The following is a 23,191-nucleotide window of genomic DNA, read 5'->3' on the forward strand; positions in this document are numbered from 1 at the left end:
AATAGTTGGTTTCAGTAGCTAGAAATCAATATGTAGCAAGAGCTGATATCAGGAAGGGGTGGTGGACGTTCCCTTTCCAGATGGAGTACCCTGCACCTGTCCTAACGCTCTGACACTGTCCCAGTGCCCACCAGTAGTTGTCCACTTTGTGTAGCGACTGTCATTATCATTCACAGAATTATGAAGCGGGACGTGACACCATTTTCTTCTTGCAGTACGTAAAAAATCTCAACCTTTGATTTGAACCGAAACAAATATAAGTAATGACCAAATGATTCAAGAATTTTTTACACCAAGCTCACTTTCTGTACAAGTGAACACGCATACAACCATGCATTGGAAAAAAATGGATCCACAGTGCTCCCTCTTTTATGCGAAATTCTGGATGTTTTAGACATTATCTCGCGTACGTCACGGAGTGATTTATTAATGTGCCTATTTCCGATCTTGCCCATATTTAATACAGTGGTTATCTATTGCTATTTGCTTGTCAAATACGCTGGCGAGCTGTGAAGGACTTGTATACGATGGGCCACACGCAGGAGACGAATGGGCACGCGGTGCTGGTTTAATGTCACTAGCAGCGCTAATAAGTAGAGAATGCAGACAGGCTGGACTAATCAACAAAACTGGCCGATTATTCCATTCCAACTATGAAATTTTTCGACAGGGATGTAAGTTAAGCAGGTTACCTGAAATTTTTCTACAGGGAACTATAGTATGCAAACTAAATTGACTGTAATTTCAAACGAATATATGCAAAATTGTGAGAATTATAGCATCCTTGGGGGAAAAGGAAAGAAAATTCATGAGGAGCTGGTAGAAGAGGTCAAGGGAGTACACGTTGTCCTTTTTGGCGAAGTAGATGGGGGCGGGGCAGGGGATGCGGTCAAGCACGGCGTTCCTCTTGGGTAGGCCGCATAGCTCCATCAGGTGTGTCGGGCACGTCGTGGTGGGAGGCGAGGTCATGGGTACATGACCCCACATCCTGGAGCAGTGTGGCGGTGCACGAGCAGGAAGAGGATGGCGACAAAGTCGAGAAGGAAATTTCATTCAATCTACATAAAATTCTCACCCTCGATTTGAATAGAAAGAAATATGAATAGTGACCACAAATAATTAAAGAAAATTTTAAAGCACCAAGCGAAAAGTCATACAATCATCGAAAAAACTGGATCCACAGTACTCCCCATGATTTCAAAAATCCAGACACGTGCTTGACTTATAAATTGCAATGGTAACCAGCATATAAAGATTAAGGCATGACAATGATAGCTCGAAGATGCATCCATGTTGTAGCCATAAGCAGCAATAATACAAAAATCTAGATGTTTTACACATTGTTGTATCACGTGCTGATTTATTAGGGTGCCTATTTTGAGACGAAATTTAAGGCAAGAGCCAAACCTCGTCATGGTGGATAGGAGCCGGTATTGTAACAACTCATCCCTTCATTTGTTTTATCAATTCAGAAAAGGTGGATTACAAGAAACAAGTCAGCCGAACTGGAAATGGGATTGCTAGTTGTTGTCTGTCCTGTGCTTTTCCTTGTGAGACTGGTGGCTGCTCCATCTGGTATTCCGAAATTCAGTGGCAGCACAAGCTCACAGCACGCTAGTGTAGTGTGGTGCAGATCGCCACAACTATTTAGTTAGAATTCGCTTCACATCGTGACATGGTTGACACCAAACATCCTGTTTATAATGGCAACAAATCAAATCTACACGGAGAAGGCAGAGATATCAGTTTACCATCTCAAAACCGTCGAAACCCGCAGCACCGAAACCGTTTAACTCTTGGCTCATCGCGGTTTGGCCTGGTTTTTGCTGCTAAACCGGGGAACCGGATCATGAACAGCCCTAAGGCCAAGTGGATTGTCCAGCTGAGCGCTAGCTTAAACTTGGCGAGGTAGCGCGAGTGTGAGCTTGTGGCAGCTGCACTGGTAGCAGAAGCCATTGAGGCAGATGGCTCCCTGACAGATATACAGTAGCGCAAGTTATGAATCTGGGCCAGGCTCAGCTGCTAGCTCCCGACACACACTTATGAAGCGGGACGTGAGACCATTTTCTCGTTCCTGTACATATAAATCCTAACCTCTGATTTTGAACACAGAGAAGTACAAACAATGACCGCAAATAATGCAAGAATTTTTAAACAGCAAGCTCACTTTCTGTACAAATGAACACTCTTACAATCATTGGAAAACTAGATCTCCACAGTGCTCCATCTGGTTTGAAAATTCTGGACGTTTCAGACAGCATCAAGGAGCGGTTTATTAGGGTGCCTATTTCGGATTTTGGCTGTATTAAGAACGGTGGTGGAGCTAGTGCTATTTGCCGCTGCCTAGAAGGTTTGACGTGTGCGCTGCTGCCAGTTTCTAGATACAATCATGCAAGCCGACACTGGTCGCCATTCTTTTCCATGGAAGCGAGCGAGAGAGAAGGACGCCGAGAACGCCGGTGAGCGGTGAAGGACTGCAGATGATGGACCACACGCTGGATTTAGTGGCATGCTACCACGGCGCCGTGAAAGAGGAAGCGGCGTGCGGCGCTAATTTCGTACAGAAGAATTAATGCCGACAGGCTGTACTAGTCACCTAAACTCACCTAAACTGACCGATTATTCCATTACATGCTATATGAAAATTTTCGACAGGGACGTAAGCTAAGCAGGTTACCAGATATTTTCCGTTAAGGAATTACGGAATGCGAATTAAATTGACTGTAATTTCAGACGAATATATGCAAACCTGTGAGAATTGCAGCATCATTGGGCGGAAGAGAGGGAAAAAAAAGGAAAAATCATGAGGATTGGGATGTCACTGTCGACTGCGGAGCTGGTAGAAGAGGTCAATGGGGTACACCCTGTCCTCGCCGGCGAAGTAGACGAGGCCAGGGGAACGCGGTGCTGCTCGATGCCGCCGAGCGCCGCATTCCCCTGGCGCGGGTCGCGGCGGGAGGCGAGGCGGGTCAGCGGGGCAGCGCACGGGCGCTCGACGACGAGCCGGAGCGGCGGCGGGCGGGACGAGAACGTCAGCACTGCGACAGCCATGGCTTCCGGATTTTGGAGGAAGGGGAAGGAGGCGGACTTGTCAGTGTTCACATCGATGGCGAGCAGCAGCGACGGGAAGAGCTGAATCCGCAGGAGGCCCACTTGACGGTGTTCAGCATGTGGGCCCACGTTAACGACAATCGAACGCCTTCTGAGCACCAGTGGAATGCCGTGGGCGCATCCTGTGGCGGAGTAGAGGTCCAGGAAGGCGTGGAGGACGTGCTGGGGTCCCTGGCTCCTGGGTGAGGACCAGCGCCGAACACCCTGCAGGCGGCCGGCGTCGCACGGTGCAGCCTCTGTGGTGGTAGCAAGGATGCTACCGCCGCAGGCGCCGTGACTCGTATCAGGCGTCGGCGGTGCTGGAGGCATCCACGAGCCTATTGCCGATGATGTCGAGTGCGGTTGTTAAACTTTGGGTTGTGACAACCTTCACCTCTAACTCCTATGCTACATAGTTAGGCCCCCTTTGGAACGTAGAATAGGAAAAATACAGGAATTGAGATGGTAGATGTTTTGAATCCTACAGGAATTAAAACCACACGAATTGAGATGAGAATGCCTTTGGTAGCACCATAGGAAAAATAAAGAAATCACTTTGCTTTGATTTTGAATTTGAAAGAAGCTACTAGCCGTTGCAGCAAGCTATCAGTTGCCTTGTATTTGCATGCTAGCCGTTGCCCAGCTAGCCATCCGTTGCCTTGCTAGCTAGCTGTTGCCTTGCAAGACCGTTGCCTTTGTATGCCTTTATAAAGCACTAGCTTATACATTGCAACACAAAGAAGCGAAACTTGTTTCCCCCTTCAACAAACAAAGGCAATCTGGTGAGTCACTTAGCTCTTCATGCGTACTTAACAATTTTTCTGCATATATGTTAGTCATGATGGTAGATGTTTTTCTTATGCTTAATTCATTCCAGGCAATAACAGTTGATAAAAGAAGCTAGCAAAGTGTTATTTTTGGTTGTCACTTTCATGGATCGAAACTATCAAAGAAGGTCACCAAATGAAGATGAGTTCATGCTTTTTGTTCTTCTGACTTTAGAAAGCAGTTCATCACAACCATCTACAAAGATACCTATGCACACATCCAAACTTTCAGGAGCATCTCGTGTTCAAGAAATCTTAACTGGGCATAAGATCCTAAGTAAAAGAAATTTCCGTATGGAACTTAGTGTTTTTCATGCTTTGCTACACAAGCTTCGTGAGAAATAACTCCTTACTGATTCAAGAGTTGTCTCGGTTAAAGAACAAGTTGCTATATTTTTATATGCACTAGCAAAAAATGCAAGTAATAAGACATTGGCAGATTTCTTCCAACACAGTGGAGAAACAATAAGTCGATACTTTGGAGCTGTGCTTGATGCAATTACACAGCTAACATGCATATATACTCGTCCACTGTCTCTACATCCACATCAGATCTTGAGAAGACCAAAATTTCACCCCTTTTTTCAGGTATAAACAAATATATATTCCGGTCGTTATCTTGAAATTTCAAAATATCTATCATATGAACAGCAATGAATATTAAATTTCTTTTTATGCAGGATTGTGTTGGCTCTATTGATGGGACACATGTGCCAATGATACTTCCGCTGGAACAGCAAGAACCTTATAGGAATAGAAAGCAAACAATTTCTCAAAATGTGATGCTAGCATGCAATTTTGATTTGAAGTTTGTCCACGTACATGCCAGTTGGGAGGGATCCGCTTCAGATGCAAGAGTTCTACAAGATGCACTTGATCATGGCCTAGTAGTACCACCTGGTAAATTTTTTCTTGTGGATGCTGGTTATGCAAACACAACACAGTTCCTTGCACCGTATCGTGGAACAAGGTATCACTTACAAGAACAAGGAGGAGCCAATCAAAAGCCTCGGAATTACAAGGAGCTGTTTAATCTTCGACATGCACAACTGAGAAACCATATTGAGAGATCAATTGGTATATTGAAAATGAGATTTACTATACTAAGGACTGGCTCACACTATCCTGTTGATAAGCAAGTTGATATATCAGTTGCTTGTTGTGTTCTACACAACTTTATACGCCTACATAATGGAGATATGCAGTGGCCAACTAATTCCAATGATGAGTTAGATCCAGAACAGGTTGTTGAAATGCCAAGTGGTGACCACAACTATAACAGTGATATGCAGAGATTTAATAATTCTAGAGAAGCTGGAAATCAAAAGAGAGATGCTATAGCACATCAGATGTGGGAACAATATGTAACTCACAGGATTTAAACATTGTACTGCTACAAATATTGTACTCTTACTATTGTACTGCTAGAACAATATGTAGCTCACAGGACTTAAACATTATACTGCAAGAAATGTTGTACTCTTACTATTGTACTGCTAGAACTATAGTACTTCTACTACTATCAGCCATAAGTTGCATATCCTTACGTTATCACCAAACAGAAGCATCAGCCCCATTAGTTTTTTCTCAGCCTGCAAAAGTATCACAGAATACTCCCAAATAAAAGTATCATAAAATACTCCCAAACAAAAGCATCAGTGCAACCAGCCCCATTAGTTTTTTCTCAGCCTGCAAAAGTATCACAAAATATTCCCAAATAAAAGTATCACAAAATATTCCCAAACAAAAGCATCAGTGCAACCAGCCCCATTAGTTTTTCTCAGCCTGCAAATGCCCAATCTCCCTTTTAACCCAAGCCAAACGAATTGCATCACCTTGAAATGATAAGAAAATTTCCCTGTTATTCTTGTTTTGGAAAATATCAGAAGCCAATAATATATCCCCCATTTGTAGATCATTTAAGCTTTCAAGCACCGTGATGCACTTGTTGATGTTGTAAGGATCCTCCAATTTCTTTTCCTCAATAGCAGCAAATCTATCAATTTCTTCCCTTTTCAGCTTTAGGTACCTCTTATGAAATCCTTCTTCAGGACTACAAGATTTAGTCTTTTGTTTCTTTCCACGTCGAGATTCTGTACCTTCTAAAGGTGTCGGTGTTGAGCTAGGAGGAGTTTGTATGTGCTGCACAGGAGTCACACCAGCCTCTTCATCAAAAGGAAACTGCAAACCAGAGTCAAATTCAGCAGGCCAAGTAGGAGACAGTGACCGATATGTCTCAGCTGCTGGTGCTTGTTGAGTTGAAGGATTTGATGCGTTCTTTGCCTTGTTTGCATAATGATCCATACCATGATGAGTCCTCCCTTCTGCATAATGACCTGCACAATTACATTGCAAGACTGGTGAAAAAAAGAAATTACAGCTCCTGTTTGAGAATAAAACTTTTTGTTGGTCCAAAATCTCACCATCATAGAGTGCAAATAAATCATCAAAATATGGAAATGATTTATCTTGCCAAGTGAGGGCATCAGAATTGTTCTTGCGAGCAACAAAATTAGCCCAAACATTTGGAGGTGCCGTCACCATTTTTCTCTCGCTGTCCCATCCAAAACCACTTTCTCCTTGTAATTCTTTCACAACACGATAATCCTTCTTTAAGTCCTGCTCCTTCTATTTGACTTGGTTGAGAGTAAATGAACAACCAAACTTTGCATTCAAGCGACAAACAATATTTGTCCATGCCTCCTTACTCCAAGCATTATGTGTTCTAAAACCTGGCACATCATGATCTTTGAGGAGCCCAATAAGAAATAACTTCATCTCATGGCTCCATTTGGCTCTATTACGAGTGGTTCCTGTATTCCAGCATTCAACAATAGATATATACAAAATTACTTTACATTTTCAGTGTGCAAATGCAGTAAAAGTTAGAAGCATTACCAATTTCAGGAGTAGGCTCAGTAGTATCATGCTCTGTGTCAACATTCATGAGACCTCATCCGTTAGACAAACACCTTGAATAGCTATCTGTGCACGACCTCTACCCGGCATCACCTCCCTAGAAGAACATTACAATGTAATTTTTCCCAGAAAAATTTTGGATCTGATCAAGAATGCCAAAATAAATGGAGCTGACCAAAATTTATAGTATATTTCACTGCAAGACTAGTGCGTCGTGTGCAACATAATTTTGTACTATATTTCACTACAAATTTAGAAATAATAAACATCTTCAAGAAGCAGAGAATCTCCATCAAGCGCATCGTGTGCATCAGAATATTATAATATATCTTACGGCAAACTTAGATATAATAAATAACTACAAGAAGAGAAAGCCTCCGTCAATCTATACTAGTGCATTCGTGGTGCCTGCATCTGAGCTAGTACATGCATCGTTGCCTCCGTCAAAACACCACATAGCCAAATACGGAAGTGCGCATTGGAAATCGATCATGCTTAGAAGCAGAGCTGCGCCTCAAATCAACTACAGTAAACAAAAGGGCAGCACCGGCAGATGGGGAAGAACCTACGGATACCTGCAGTACTGGTTGGCCGTCATGGGGAATGCTGCCTTGTGCTCTCCAATGGGAAACGAGGCCCTGTGGTCGCCATGGCCGTCGAATGGACAGGAGGCCGATGATGCTCAGATCTGATGGGGAAAAACGAAAAGGAAGCAACAAATCAGAAATCAAACACGGAAGAAGAGTACCTGCAGTGTTGATTGGCCTTCCCTAGTGGGGATGAATGTGGTCGCCAGTAGTCGACGATCTGAGAAGTGGATAGGTTTCATCGTTGGTCACGATGGGAAGGGGAGTGGAGAGAGTGTGTTTTGTTTCTCCGGGGAGGGGAGAGTGTGTTTTTGTTTCTCCGCCTCTTTTATTTCGCCAGGGGGAAGAAGGAGCAGTACACGTGAAAACAACGAGAAGCGGCGCGAAAGGGAGCAGAACGCGGTAATATTCCCGCCAGGAAAAGTTCCAAGAGGTCAGACCTCTTGATAACTTTCCTGTGAAATCACGCTAAAAAAATGCATTCCTGTGGATTGTTTCCTACGTTTTTTGGTGAGCCAAAGGATCAGATAGGAAAAAATCCTAAGAAACAGTAATCCTACAAAATTCCTTTAGAAATCCTCCAATCCAAAGGGGCCCTTAACTAGGAGCCTCCTCTTACAACCATTGCATCATGCACACATAATCCTTTGAGTTTGTTCTGAATGGTGACACTGAAGCTGCAACGGGAAGGACATAAGGAAAGGAACAAAAAAAAATGCACAAGCCAGCTGTAGTGTCGTCACTCATCGGAGTACTAATGCCGCAATGGCATAGGTACTGCAACAGAAAACTGTACTGTTAGAAACTGCAGACTGGTGTGGACGAACGTAAGCAACAACAGCATCAACTGTACCTGAAGTACTTGTTACCGGGCATAGTAATGTCCACCAAGCACCGGTCCACCAGAGAAACTATTGAACAGCTAACCTGTTCTTGATCAACAGGCTACACCAACTACTGTCGCCGGGGCAGTCTTCTCGACCAGTTGGCGTACAAACAAGAGGCACCACGTAGCAGTGCATCGCAAGAGATTGCAACCCTGCTTGTTGTCTGGGGGAGATTTTACCAGTTGCTTTGCATCCCTTGAACATCGTTGGAGTTCCTGATGCCTCCGGCTCTTATTTTCTCTAGCAGCTGGGCTCGTCACAGGGAGGAGTGACTTGGACTAACTCTTCCATCTCGTGTATGTTGACATGTGTCACACAAGAATGTGGACAAGGCAAAGAAAAGTTAAGTGAGCACATGAGTTAGTGCCAGTTACTTTGGAATGCAGCAAATGAATGGATATGCAAATATATAGAACGAGATGCATCAATGGAGAGGACTGTATATAACTTGTCCCACGGCTTGCCTTAATGCTGGATCAGCGCAACACACTCCGGACTGGGCGTAGGAAACAACTCGGCGTATCACTATGCGGAAGCTGAAGAGATTTTCTTGAGATAAGATTTATTTTGAGTGGTAGTTTAGGGTTTCTTTGGGGAAGTTATTTATTTAACCTTTTTTTATGGACGTTGTCCTGGAAAAGGGGTTTTCGAATTTCTGAACCAATTTACTCATTTTAACCATCAAATCAAATTCTTATTTTTTCCACAATCTATTCCACGACTTATTGGATACTTTTTTCCAAACCTTGGGATTTGGACTCAAGGCTTCAGGGCTGCGGGACACGTGTTATCGACGGTTTATTTTTCAAATTTTTGGAAGATAAGGAAAGAAGATTCAAGACTAATTTGACCTTCAGCCTGATTATCGATTCAACCTAAGCCTCAGGGGCTACTCGATATGGAGTGCGAGTTTAATCACACCCTGTATAAAAGAAGACTTGAAAACTACTCGGGGCTCGAGCACCTCACAGCCTCGGTATAGATAAGGAAGTTCTCGAAAAACCCCTTCAAGACGAAGTTCGGAAGAACTCGAAGCTGCCTTCAGAAGTACTCGGAAGCCTGCAGTACTCGATTACGAAGAGCTCGAGGGCTTGTCAGACCCGAAACTACGGGACTACGCACATGGCGTACATATTCTAGGATAAGGGATGGGATATGGCCCAACCCTACACCAGTTGTAACTACTCGTTCAGGAGTAGAACTAGTTGGAACAGAAGAAAACTACTAGAGCAATACTCGGGTAGGACTACTAAGCTCATATTTGGTTAGAACTTCCATGTAACCTTGTCCCCCCCAGACTATATAAGGGCGGGTAGGAACCCCCTCCAAGCATTACATCACCTAAGACAATACAAACCACCACACAGGATGTAGGGTATTACGCTCTCGGCAGTTTGAACCTATCTAAAGTTTCGTGTTCCTTGCACCTTCGAGTTCCTAATTTCGGCGACACCCCACCTACAATCTACCAACTCGGAGATATCCCTCGGTGGGCTTGGAGGTTAAACACCGACAGCTGGCGTGCCAGGTAGGGGTGCTCATTGAAGATTCCCTGGCGAGCTCGATGGCATCGTTCAACCTCACTGTCGCACTGGAAGAAGGCGCGGCTTTCATCTTCGGCACCTGTCGGCATCGCCAATGGCTTTCGTAGCTTCGACAGCCACGTCGCCAACCCTAGGGAGTCGAAAGCATCAACGCCAATATCCAGCCGCGATATCGACGAATTCACCGACAATCTCGGCGAAATCCATATTTCTGATCTAATCAAAAATAGTGAAAGCAAGTCCGAGTCCAACTCGGCTCCTACTCATGACGGGTTCGAACTCGAGTCTCTGTTCGGACTTCACATCACAGCCACAGTTTATCGAGAGGCGCTACAATTCGAGTTCCTATCCACATTGGAAATGGACTTGGATGATCTATTTAAACTCGGACTCCAACCTCAGCTCGCGCCGCAACATCAACACGCCGCTACTACTTCGACTTCGCGAGGACGCTCTGCGACCCACCGACGACTATTTCGACTACTCGTCTCGACTAGAAAACTAGTCGAGAGGGCCTCACACCGTAACTAGTCGGAATCGACTCCGACTAGTCGGGGTTCATCAACAAACCATCGCAGCTCTATCGACGAGCACTACGGCTTCATCAATAAATCACCCATGAATCAAGCTAAGTCATGCATTAATATTTTTCTAAATATTCTTTATATCTCTGGATATTAACCATGTGCCTTCGCGGCCACACCATAATTGCCTTCCCGACTACTCATGCAGCTCCGGGCTTGTAGTCGGGACTACACCTAACGGGTGTATAATGTGCGCTCCACGAGGGTTCTTCTTTTTCGTGCAGCGCCAACTGTTCTAGTTTTCTCTTAATGGTCGCTAAAATACCCGGGTAGCACACGCTTTAATCCGCGAGACCTTAACTCTTCTGTACGCCTATGTTTCTATACGTGCATGCGGCCATGCTCCCTGCTATATGGGCTACGACTATCTGGAATCAGGTGCTTAAACGTAATAGGCTACCTACTTGGGGAAATTATATGATCTAGCAAGAGCAAGACGTGAAAAGTTTTACATGCATTTTACAATGCTGGGATTCGCACCCGACTCGATATCATGTATATTAGTTACAACATATTTTTATGTTTACCTTAAAAGGGACTGGACCCGGACCATGCCGCTGGGTGAGATATACTCCCGAGAGCTGCCTTAATTGGCCATCACTTCTTCGACACAGACCACTCAGCATGCTAGCGGTGACTCGGCCGACCCCTAGGCTCGGGAGCTGGCGTCGGCAACCATGTGGCCTATCTCCTCTGACTCGGCCGGTACCTACGCTACTCGGCGTACCTTCGATGGCTCGTCTAGCTCCCATGCTCGGAGGCTGGGTGCGACAAGGCATTCAGTGTACCTTTGGCGGCTCGTCTAGCTCCTGTGCTCAGGGGCTAGGCGCAACAGGGCCCTCAGCATGCTTTCGGTGGCTCGTCTGGCTCCCATACTTGGGGCTGGGCGCAAAAAATAACTCGGCGTATCACTATGCGGAAGTTGAAGAGATTTTCTCGGGATAAGATTTGTTTTTAGCCGTAATTTAGGGTTCCTTTGGAAAAGTTATTTGTTTAACCCATTTTTCAAGGACGTTATCCCCAAAAAAGGGGTTTTCGAATTTCTAAACCAATTTACTCATTTTAACCATCAAATCAAATTCTTATTTTTTCCACAATCTATGCCATGACTCTTTTGATCCCTTTTTCCAAACCTTGGGATTTGGATTCAAGGCTCGCGGGATGTGGGACACGTGTCATCGACAGCTTATTTTTCAAATTTTTGGAAGATAAGGAAAGAAGATTCAAGATTAATTTGACCCTCAGCCTGATTCTTCGATTCAATCTAAGCCTCGGGAGCTACTCTATATAAAAGAAGACTACTCAGGGCTTGAGCACCTTACAACCTCGATACAGCTAAGGAAGTACTCGGAAGACACCTTCAAGACGAAGTTCAGAGGAACCCAAAGGCACCTTCAGAAGTACACGGAAGACTACAGTACTCGACTACGAAGAGCTTGGAGGCTTGTTAGATCCGGGGCTACGGGACTGCGCATATGGCGTACATATTTTAGGATAAGGGGTGAGACATGGTCCACACCCTACAGTTGTAACTACTCATACATGAGCAGAACTAGTCGGAACATAAGGAAACTACCCGAGCAGTACTCGAGTAGTACTCTAAGCTCGTATTTGGTTAGGATTTTCATGTAACCCTATCCCCCAAGACTATATAAGGGCGGGCAGGGACCCCCTCCAAGTATTACATCATCTAGGGCAATACAAACCACCACATAGGACGTAGGGTATTACGCTCTCGGTGGCCCGAACCTATCTAAAGTTTCGTGTTCCTTGCACCTTTGAATTCTTGATCTCAGCGACACCCCAACTATAACCAACCACCTTGGAGGTATCTCTCGGTAGGCTTGAGGTTTAAACACGGATACTAGCCTTTCGCACGGATGTGCCTGAGGCATGTCGGGGTGGCCGCGCAGGCGCGCAGGGTTTGTCATGGCTGCGCAAGCGCCGGCAGCTGGCAAGAGGCGCGCGTCTGCCCAGCAGGGGTCACAGGCGGCGGCACGGCTTGGCCGCATGGGGAGGACCGGCGCGGGTGGTGGTGCGGCGTGGGGCAGTCGGGCGAACCGACATGGGCGTGGCGGACCGGCACGGGTCGCGGCGGCCGGCGGAGGCACGTATGGCCGGCAGCCGGTGGCACACGGCGGCACGGCGCGGCTGTACAGCCCCTCGGGGAAGGCTCGGGCGGTAGGAGACGGGACTCGGGGACTTGGGCTGAGGGATGAGAAAGAGTTGAGCAACTCTTGGGCCAGCGTTGATTGTTGGACCATTTGTCAAGTCTAGGTTCTAATTGCTAAGTGGTAAAAAAAATTTGGGCCAAAATTAATGGTAGTTCTGGGCCTACTCGAACTACCCTCTGGGCTCGCCGCTAGCTCCGACTCCGGGGGCCGAACCACCCCTCCGCTCAGAATCAACTGTTGTTTTGTTAGCTGATGAAAAATCGACTTCATTTCAGAAGTGTTGATGAATGGATGCAATCAGGCGTCATTTCATTAGGTGACCCGTCCTAAATTTCATTTTTGGATTTGGGTAGAACCGTAAATGCAATTAGGTGGTAATCAGTTCTTGTGAGAACCGTAAATGAAAATAGCAGTATTCGGATTGAAGAATATAGTAGCTCTGTGTACATGCATATGCCAAGGATTGACGAATACAACGGTAATAATTTTGTGTTTGCATGCTCTTGTTTGTAGACTGTAGAGGGATCCTTCAAGTGGTTGTATTATTTCTGATGATGATTGGTGGAAAGATCAGACTATGTGTATATCAAGCTATCGACATTCAACATATGTAAATCTATATTGTTCTTTTGTAGACATTTTGTAACCAAATTTATGTTTTACAAACTATCAATATTGCCTTCTGCTCAAATTTACGAAACTAATGAGATATATCTCATCAGCTTCAAGGCTATATAGGTCAATTTACATCCGAACAGATAATCCACTAGAATAAATTATTGCCAAACACCTATAGCTTGTTTAGACAGCAGATTGTCTGGCAGCCTTTTATTTAAGAAATTCTTGCTTCCCAGAAAATGGATTATGAGAAAACTATCCCAAACAGGGCCACGGCCTTATTGTTACTGATCAGCCGCCAGCTGCTATATATTATGCTCCCGATGCTTCTAAGTTCTATGCCCCCACTTAACTCTGAGCCTCCTATTACAAATCATGTTATCATCTAGTATCAGTAGCATTGTGCTCATTCTGATCATGCATACATGACCCTTGAGTTTGTTCTGAACGGTGAGGCTCAAGCTGCAACGGGAGGGATATAAATAGAGGAACCAAAGTGCACAGGCCAGTGCCGTTTGTCACTTATGCGTGTGCTAATTAATGCAATGGTGTCGTGATGGATGGATAGTTGGTGCAAGTATCTCTATTTCTCCGATAGAAACATGTACACTATATACACTAATACTTCTTCTATATGAATTATGATTCCACTTTTCTTTACAAATCAGTTGGTTAATAAAATGATGCCACAAATCAATACGTTAGTAAATGAGAACACTATATCATGGATAGAAGCACTCTAGTGGATCAATGGATTTTAATTTTAGATGTATTGCAGCTGGAAGTTAATGGTGGACAGGTCGTGGTAGTTATTGGTGGTTACGCGTAGCCTAAACAAGTATTTTAGGCCTTAGAGCCGGATGACCGCACTAAGGCCTAATGGGAAATAGAAATATGGTCCAATCTTTTCAATTAAGAATTCAATGCTTATAAGATCCTGTACGACACTGTATGACACTTTTAGTTATTTTTAGTACGATCAATAGGTAGGGTACACCCTTGCTTATTCTAGGATCTTCTTGTCTTTGCTCTTCCTGGCATAGAGTTTTGCTCTTTCTCCACGGAGGTAATGTTGCCAGATGTTGGTAGCATGTGGTCAACTTCTGTACGTCGTATGCTAAGCTGTCCCTTTAATCTTGCTTCGTCCTAGTGGCTACCTCCCTCGTTGCTCCTTCTAGCGTGGTATACTACCTTCTAGAGCCGAGCCTCTCTAGAAGGCTTTCGATCCAATGGATTTGGTTGTCAGGCCTGCAACCGGTGCACTTTCGTAGGTCTTCCGGATGCCACAATCTTTCCGAAATAGGGAGACTTTCTTAACAATGACATCCTAGGATGGATGGATATTTGCCTTTTCTCCTTATGCCTCCAGCTCCTACTTAACTTAAGCTCTTTCCTCAACTCATGCATATATGAGAGAATAAGAGCACTTTAGCAAGAAAACGAAGGGAAACAAGTCTTAAGAGCACTTTTAGCAAGAAAACGAAGGGAAAGAAGTCTGGAAATCAACTATATCCATTATGCAGTACTAGCTCCATCCACTCAGCAACCCCAGCTCTGTATATATGCTCCGCAACCCGTTGCAGTTTTTCTAGAGCTACTTGAACTATGCTTTCACTACTAATTTGTCGTACAACCATAATAAGACATTGATTAAGAAAGCACCTACCACATTTATTGTTCCTCTTTATTTGTTTCGGATTTGTAGTTATTTCTCCCAAATTTTGTATAAACAGAAGTGATACATCAACAACAATTACATGTCCGAGCATAGAGGATGTGTCCCACAAAATGCAGACACTAAGTGATGGGGTAGGCCCCCATAGCAATGTTGGCAGTCCTTTGAATTTATTTGGATTAGAAATGAAATGCTCGAGGACCTTATTTGTTTAAGGGTCGAGGTACGGAGAGATCGCCATGATCATTTTTCTCATGGGATGTACATAGTATAGAAGTATGAGCTGAGATCTCTCTCAAATGGATACCAAAAGTTTTTACAAGATAAGATACTCCGCAAATTATCACAACAATATGTCAAAGTTCCAAGAAATTTCATCTGTTTATCTCGCTAAAACACCAAATGAAATAGCCAAAGAAGCTCAAGCCCCTGGAGTGATTTGCTAACGGATCATCAGAAGCTCTCAGAAAAATAGTTCACCGATCTGTCTTCAAGCACACCAAAAGATGGATAAATGGATCATAACTCTGAAAAAATGTAATGCAGCCAAAATGAACATTCAATATTTGGAGAAAGGACAGAAGAGTCACCAGAAAAATACGCAGAAACAACCTGCATCTTTTTTTAAGAAAAAAGTCTCTCATATCCTTACAGTGCAAGATGAGTGCAGAAGCGATAAGGATAAGAAACCAGAGGTTGGTACAGTAGCGCTTGTGAGGGCCTATAGCAACACGCTCAGCGACCTGGAGCCCAGCTTGATGGATCAGTCTGTTTGGCCATGCAAACCAAGCGACACAGCCAAGTTTGGCTATTGGATCGGACAATTATTCTGGCATCTAACAATTCAAACCAAACACACTGTAACTGTCTTGCAGCTGGACGTTTATCGTGGTGCGGTGTTGATATAGTTACGTAAATAAAGGGGGGAAAATGATGCGTTCCATATTTACAATCATCGACATCTGAATCTACTGCACAAATATGATTTGTACAAACTAAACCATGTTAACTGAGAATTGTGAAGTTCATCCTACAGTATGCTTATGAGATAACCATCCTTGCACACTTGTCAAACACAGATCTCGTTGTTTAGATAAAAGAGATTTCTGTTCTTCGACTTCCCAAACACAGGTGAGTCGCATAGCAGAACTAGAAGAAACGAAAATAAATTAAGCCAAAGGACAACTTGCAGAGCTCTGATCTTATAGAGAAGGGAAAAGTTCGAAAAATATATCGCAAAAGTTTGATTTTCAACCTTCATCTATAAAACCGGATAACTCAGGCTATTCAAAGGTGGTTTTGTATTTTTTAAAAAATATAAAAAATTCTAATTAGATCTAAAAAATTAAAACTAATCCATTTTAAATCAAAAAAATATGAAACTAGTATCAAAATTTTTCTAAAAATGTAACATATCTATTATTGCTCTATTTGAAACTTATTTATTCAAAAATAATAGGCATAACTATAAGCAATCAAACACTATGGCCATAAAAAAAATGGATCCGAATAACTGACGAGGAGAGTGTCAATAGACAGGTTACATTTTTAGAAAAAAAATTATATCCATTTTATTTTTATTTAAAATGAATTAATTATGAATTTTTAGTTTAAAATTGTATATCTTTATTTTTTACAAAATGAAATACCATCTTTGAAACTACCCAAAGGAACAAATTTGCACGGTTTTGATAGTTGGATGGTCTATATTATCCGATTTCGTAGTTGAAGGTTGAAAATCAGATTTTTATGATAATTCAAGTGTGTAAACCGGATTTTTCCCCGTAGAGAAACAAAGAAACACCTCTACAGAACCACATATGTGGACCCCATAATATGGCACTTACACACTATTCAGCACAAAAGGAGAGTCCACTAATGAAGCGAATTGCCAAACATTTGCGCCCCCCTCCGATCCTCAAGTAATCCAAATCTGCCTCCCTAGCTCTGATAAAGATTTGTATTCCGTCTGTCTGATAAAAATCCTCGGGTATTTGTCGGACCAAAGGGCCAGCTTTTTCTCAAGTTCATGGATGCATAGCTGTTTGCTGATATTTTCTCAAGTTGTTGGAACACTCAAGATTTAGTTTGATGAATGAAACAATCACTCTCAATACATAGTTTCATTACACAATTTCATATGCTAGCCATAGTTTGGTTATTGCAAGGTATTGATATCAAATGTACCATATAAATCGTGTAACCACTAGCAATTTAACTAAGTTAATTACAAGAACACTAGCTATGACCACACATGACCGAGAAAAAGTGTGTTGACGAAACGGAATCACTCTCGGTGGGGGTTCCCGACACCTCATACTCCTATTCTTGATTATTTCTCATCACAAACTACCTCCCTTATTCTCTCGAGCTCCGCTGAGTTTGAGCTCAGTCCGAAGAAGTTGCCTTTCATCTTGCATCATGTATATAAAGGATATGGTGAAAGTATTCCCACAAGCAATAATGACAAAAAAAGACCGCTACAAATCTACGTTGTTACGTTTTGATTCCTTCCCTTGTAGACTAGAGCTGGACCGACAAAAGGATAGATTTATTTGGACCGGCCCGACAGAAATGTCGATTGATTTTGGGCCTAGGACCAGCCTCCAAGCCCACCCTGTACCTCTTTCAAGCCTGCAAAGTTAGGCCCAAGCTGAGCAAGACTCGGACCAGGGCGGCCACCAGTTTCAGTGCAAATAAAATCAGCACTCTTCAGGTATTGTTTTTTTAAGAAAAGGAATCGCTGCAGCCTCTGCAGAAGCACAGGTACTAGTAGATACTTTTCTGCACACGCTGCTACTCGTATACACAAGAAGCAACGCATCCCAATTCAGGAAACATGCCGGGATGATTGCTGCTGTATCATGTCGCCGTGAACCGGCAACTCTTTTATCATCAGAACATGCCTGGCCTTCTCCTCCCCACCCAGGTTACCCAGTCCGGATCCCTTGACACGACCCTGTACCCTTCTTTGGCGTAGAGACCTCGAGCACCATCGTCGTCCTCATATATATGCCCTCAGAGCCATGAACATGTGCCTCCATTGGAGCCCTAGTGTCTCGCAGGCGTTCAGCAGTGCCATCCCTACCTTCCTCCTCCTGCAGGCATGAAGTAAGTGTGCACATAAAGAGTTAAGTGATTTCCTGATTGTTATGGTCTTGGCCCCAAAGGCCAAGTAGAGCTCTTGGCCCCAAAGGCCAAGCAGAGCTGTGGAAGCTAAGAAATGTGAATGTTAGAGGTTACCTGAAATTTTTTATTTCTTGTTCATCTGATCTTTGTAATCATTTACCTTGTCTGTAATAATTGATACCACGAATAAATTTTTGAGCTGAGTCTCTTGATCATCCCTTTCATTTCCGCATTTATTTACCTTCTTGTAATCTTGCTTATTTCTGCCTTTATCTTCGCAGAAGTACTTACTAGGTTAGTTTGATAGGTTTGGTTATAGATTGCAAAACCCTTCATGTGATAGAGTAGTCACATTAGATAAACCATTAGTGCAAATCTAGATAAACTTGTGTAGGTATATCTTTTTGTGATTTCACAACTAACTTATATTATATGTGTATGGGCGTCCACACTCCACAGAGGGAGAAGGGCAGTGTGCTTTTCTTTAGTTTTGATGTTACTGTGAAGATGCTTTTCTGTAAGTTTCTATTCCCGAAGTTTTTTCGGTTTATTACATTACTTAATTTCAAGCAATGAAAATACTTTCACCTTATAAGTTCGTTCAACTTTTCAAGTTAGTATTATTATCACATAACAATCTGGTTTGATAACCCCATGTCACATGATCCAGAACTAACATTCTAGTGGAAATTAACTAATATAGAAAAAAAACAGTTAGAAAGTTTGGAGAACAGAAAAAATAGTTTAACAGCTAGAAAGGTTTGGGGAGCAGAAAAAATAGTTTAGTGTAGGCAAGCATGGTACTTTGAGAGAGTAAACTATTTTTTTTTTACTCTGATAGCTTTCTACACTCACCTACAGAGGTCATTTTGTGTTCTTTATCGTACCGCGGGTTGTCTTCATGGGGTTGAGCCTCTGAAAAATGTAGTGACGAGCAGCAAGAGAACATTTTCAGACAGCCTTCCTCATTTGAAGTTTTAATCATGGTGAGAAAGCTCGCCGGCATGGCATAAAAGGAAAGCTAAAGTGACAGACAGCATGGTTGCTGTAGATTCCTAGGGTTAATTGCATGAGGACTTTTTAGCCGCACAATAAGAACATATACTACTGTCCGAAAAGGATTTGTAGGTAAACATCGGACGGTCGAGATTTTTCTATACTATTGAAATATTGATTAGCAGTACGAGGTAGTATATCTAAGTAGTATAGGTAGTATAAGGGTAATATGGGAAAAATTATTTTACTACAAGGTTTCATCTCTGATGCAACGGTCTAAAAGTGTTACAATATGCTAAAAATAGTTGCAATAGATAAAATTGCAAAAAATTATAAAAAAATATTCTTAATTTATATTAAATTACTAATGATAATCGTACCTTTCTAATGGTTGGATCTTTTCTATACTACTTACTACCAACTGACTAGTAGTATTATGCGCTGTAAAAGAGATCTAATGCACATAGGATTAAATTACTGCTGGGTAACTTCGTCCAGAACATTCTTCGTTTTCGACCTAGCTTAGCTAGGGTGCCTATACGGACCAAAGAGTCCCCAATTCCCCATTTCGTCCATTCCCAATCACTCGCACGAGCACACTCGTTCCAGCGAAACCCTAGCCGAGATGTGGCGTGCGGGGAGCTCCCAGCGGCGGAGGCGGCAGCCGCCGACGCCGGAGGGCTCTCTGGACGCTCTCCCAACAGCGATCCAGGACGACGTGCTCGCCCGTCTCCCAGCCCGCGACGTGGTGCGCACGTCCGTGCTGTCGCCGGCCTGGCGCCGCGCCGCTGAGAGTCCATGCCGGGCCTCGACGTCGACCTCGACGGAGTCCGCAGCTGGGAGGCCGCCGGCAGCTTCTGGAGCGCTGCGCCGACCCCGTCCGCCGCGTCAGGATCCGCAGCGTCCCGCTCGGCCTCGCCGACAGCTGGGTGCGCCTCGCCGCCGGCAAGCGGCCCCGCTCGGTCTCCCTGGACCTCCCCGCCCGCCGCGCTGCTATCGCTCTTCTCCTGCGACCCGGCCGCGCTGACCGAGCTGAGGCTCAGATCCTGCACCTTGCCGGCGCCGCCCGTCGGATTCGCCAGGTTCCACGGCCTGGCCGCGCTCTCCCTCGTCGGGGTCATCTTCCCCGCCGAGAACGGATGGAGGCAGGTGGAGGCCATGATCGCCGCGGCGCCGGGCCTCCGGGAGCTGACCCTGAAAGACATCGTCTTCCGCGTCGCCGACGGGAGCATCCGCGGCAAGTGGGTCATCGGAGGGCCCAGCCTCCGGCGGCTTGTCCTGTGCCTGAGGCTCGCCGGCGCTGGCTCGTGAGAGCTTGGGACCTACCCAAGCTGGAGCGTGCCAGTGTCTCGCTCAACGACTACCCTGCCGACAGAGACTACGTCCGGCTCTTGATAGAACTTTCCAGCGTCAGGGAGCTCAAGCTCGTTAATTTCGGCGGTGCCACACATCATGTATTTGCAGTGCTTTTTTCGAAGTGCTCAGTATTGTTTATTTAGATGCAGTGCTCTTCAGCCTTTATTATTGTTGTTGTTTATTATACTATATGGTAGTATGATATTGATGCATATTGATGAACATTGCTTCCTTAATTTTCTTCTACTATTTCTTGTTATTTAAAAAATATGATCACCTAATTGATAACTATATTAGCTAAAAATAGGAACTAAAAGAAACATTGAGCACTACAATATCAATATCATACCATCTTCTTATGTATCGGGATTCCCATTTTTATTCTGATGTATTTATTTCTGGTATTATACTGTTGCCCATATATATAATGGATATAAATAGTCTTAATGTTATACATATATAGTAGATATTATGACAAATAATTTCTTTAAAACTTTCAGGAACCTATCCTGGCAAGTCTTTCCAACAGATCCCAGAACCTAAGGGTTCTGAAACTTTACACAAACTTTCATGTTGTCTCGACATTAATATCAACATTTTTCATGCTTCATCAAGCTCCGCTTCATCAAGTTCTTGAAATTACGGTAATATTTGATGAACTGTTCGTAGTTATCTTACCACCTTTGCTCAATCCTTTTAGTTTAACTAATCGCATTGAATCCGTTTGTTGTGCCTTCAAAACTTTTTGCATGCAGGATCTTTTTAGAGATGGGGAAATGGATGAATTCGACGTAGTATCTGTTTTCATGGACGGCACTAGCTTCTTGCGGAATTTTGCTTTGTTCCACAATCTGGAATATCTGTGTATGATTGTATTTCATGCTCAGCAACCGACATGCACTTCATCAAGCACATTATTCAGATTGCAAGAATTCTCCGGGTTGTATCTGTGGACATGTTTGAGGGAAGTAGAAAGTCTGTTCAAGAGGCATCAAGAGACCTGAAAGAGTGTCACAGAGCATCACCAGCAGCAAGGATCAACATTAAGCATGGAGATTCTTATTATGTCTAAGTTTAACGTATGGCGTTATCATTCAAAAATATATAAGCTATTTTATGTACTTCTGAGTTTTGACCATGGTATTCGAATCTGGAAGATGATAAACTTTATGCTTTTGACTTTATGGGTAATAACAGTTCTACCATTATCAAAAGCATGGTTGCTTGTAAACTTATTTCTCGGTACGGCCTCCTGTGTATACTGTGTGGCATGACATGCAATTGTTAAATAGTAGTCTAGTAGTGCCCTCATTCGATGATCATCACCATAGAATTTTTTTTTTAGATAATGGGCATAAGCATCTTGTTTTACGAGGAAACTGACATGGTTAAAATATGTCATCGTGCATGTATTTTATCCTGGAAGAAGGCAGAGTTGTAATAAAATTCAGTATAGCATCATTAGGTAGTAATAAGTTGAATCATACTCACATTCCTCCATCATATAGCTACTTTTAGGTTCATCCCAAACATTTGGTTATAGGTGTCAACAATATCTCTAAAAATTATTAATTTTAAATAGTAGAAAAGGTTATGTATTATGATAGTTGATTTCATGATAAATCTACTGACATAATTTTTACATTTTCAATCTTTATGAATTATTTTCTATTTGTAGTTCAAGCTAAAAATCGGTAATCATCAGTTGTATAGAAAAAACTTTTCCCTCTCTGAAATAGGTGATATTTCTGTAGTATTGAACAAAATTTCCCTTTTACCGAGCATAATCCTGTTTAGAAGTCAGAAATACTTCCCAAATCCTGCAAGAAGGATTTCATTGCTTCATAAAATTCAGACAAAAGAAAAGCATATATGTGAGCGAAATAGTACAAGCTATGTACTAAAAAGCCTAAAAAATATGAACCGGTAATGAAGGGTATAGAGGTTTTTGAAAGCATGGTAAATTTTAGGTACCATGATAGGAATTTTTTAAACCTTCAAATAGAGGCCAATATTTTTCCAACTATTGACCGCCCTTAATTATCAAAATCATTTCTTTTAGTAGATCTACCAAATTTTAAATCGTCTACACGCAAGAAATTGCTCTTCTACATGTTTAATTCTCCCACTTTTATTTCTTTCATTTTTTTGGTTTCTCCATGGCTGAATTTGTCCTCATCTACTGATTTGCTTAATATAACTATGTAATGTTTTCGTCAACTCTTCATCCAATGCATGCGTAGTCTAGCAGTGCATAATTCTCATGACGTTTATTTCGAACCTATCTTCCTTTCTTACATTCCCATTCGATACCATGGACTTAAAACAGGCACTAATAAAACATAAAATAGTGGAGGGAAAGCTAAAATGCATTGATGGTTGATGAACCATATGTTTTTATTTTCTTGAAGTTTTATTCGGAATTGTTGGTTTCATTAAGACTCAAACTAAAGTGGAGATTACACGCTTAAAACGACTCAAATTAAACGATCATGCTTTATTTATTTCCATTCAATACCATGAACTTTAAACTCCGGTTAATAAAAAGTATTGAGATGCAGGGACTTCACTTCACTTTCTGATTCAGATGAGCACCAAAATCCTCAAGTATGATTTGTCCACCAAGAAAATCCCTGTAATTCACTTGCCACCTTCAACTATGATCACATTGTCCCCATGCATGGCTACTGAGGATGGTTGTCTTGGATTCATCGGACCGGAGGATGGTAGCTATGTGTTTTTTTTGTTTTCCTATTTTATTTTTAGTCCCGGGCAAATATTCCTTCTTCCTTTCTGATGCTTAAT

General features: G+C 43.0%; 1 pseudogene; it reads right to left on the minus strand.

Annotated features, from left to right (window-relative positions):
* Positions 1 to 5,687: 5,687 nt before the first annotated feature.
* On the minus strand, positions 5,688 to 6,864 carry LOC112880785 (annotated as a pseudogene).
* Between the last annotated feature and the right edge of the window lie 16,327 nt (positions 6,865 to 23,191).

The sequence above is a fragment of the Panicum hallii genome, chromosome 2, assembly GCF_002211085.1.
Source record: "Panicum hallii strain FIL2 chromosome 2, PHallii_v3.1, whole genome shotgun sequence".
Lineage (NCBI taxonomy): Eukaryota > Viridiplantae > Streptophyta > Magnoliopsida > Poales > Poaceae > Panicum > Panicum hallii.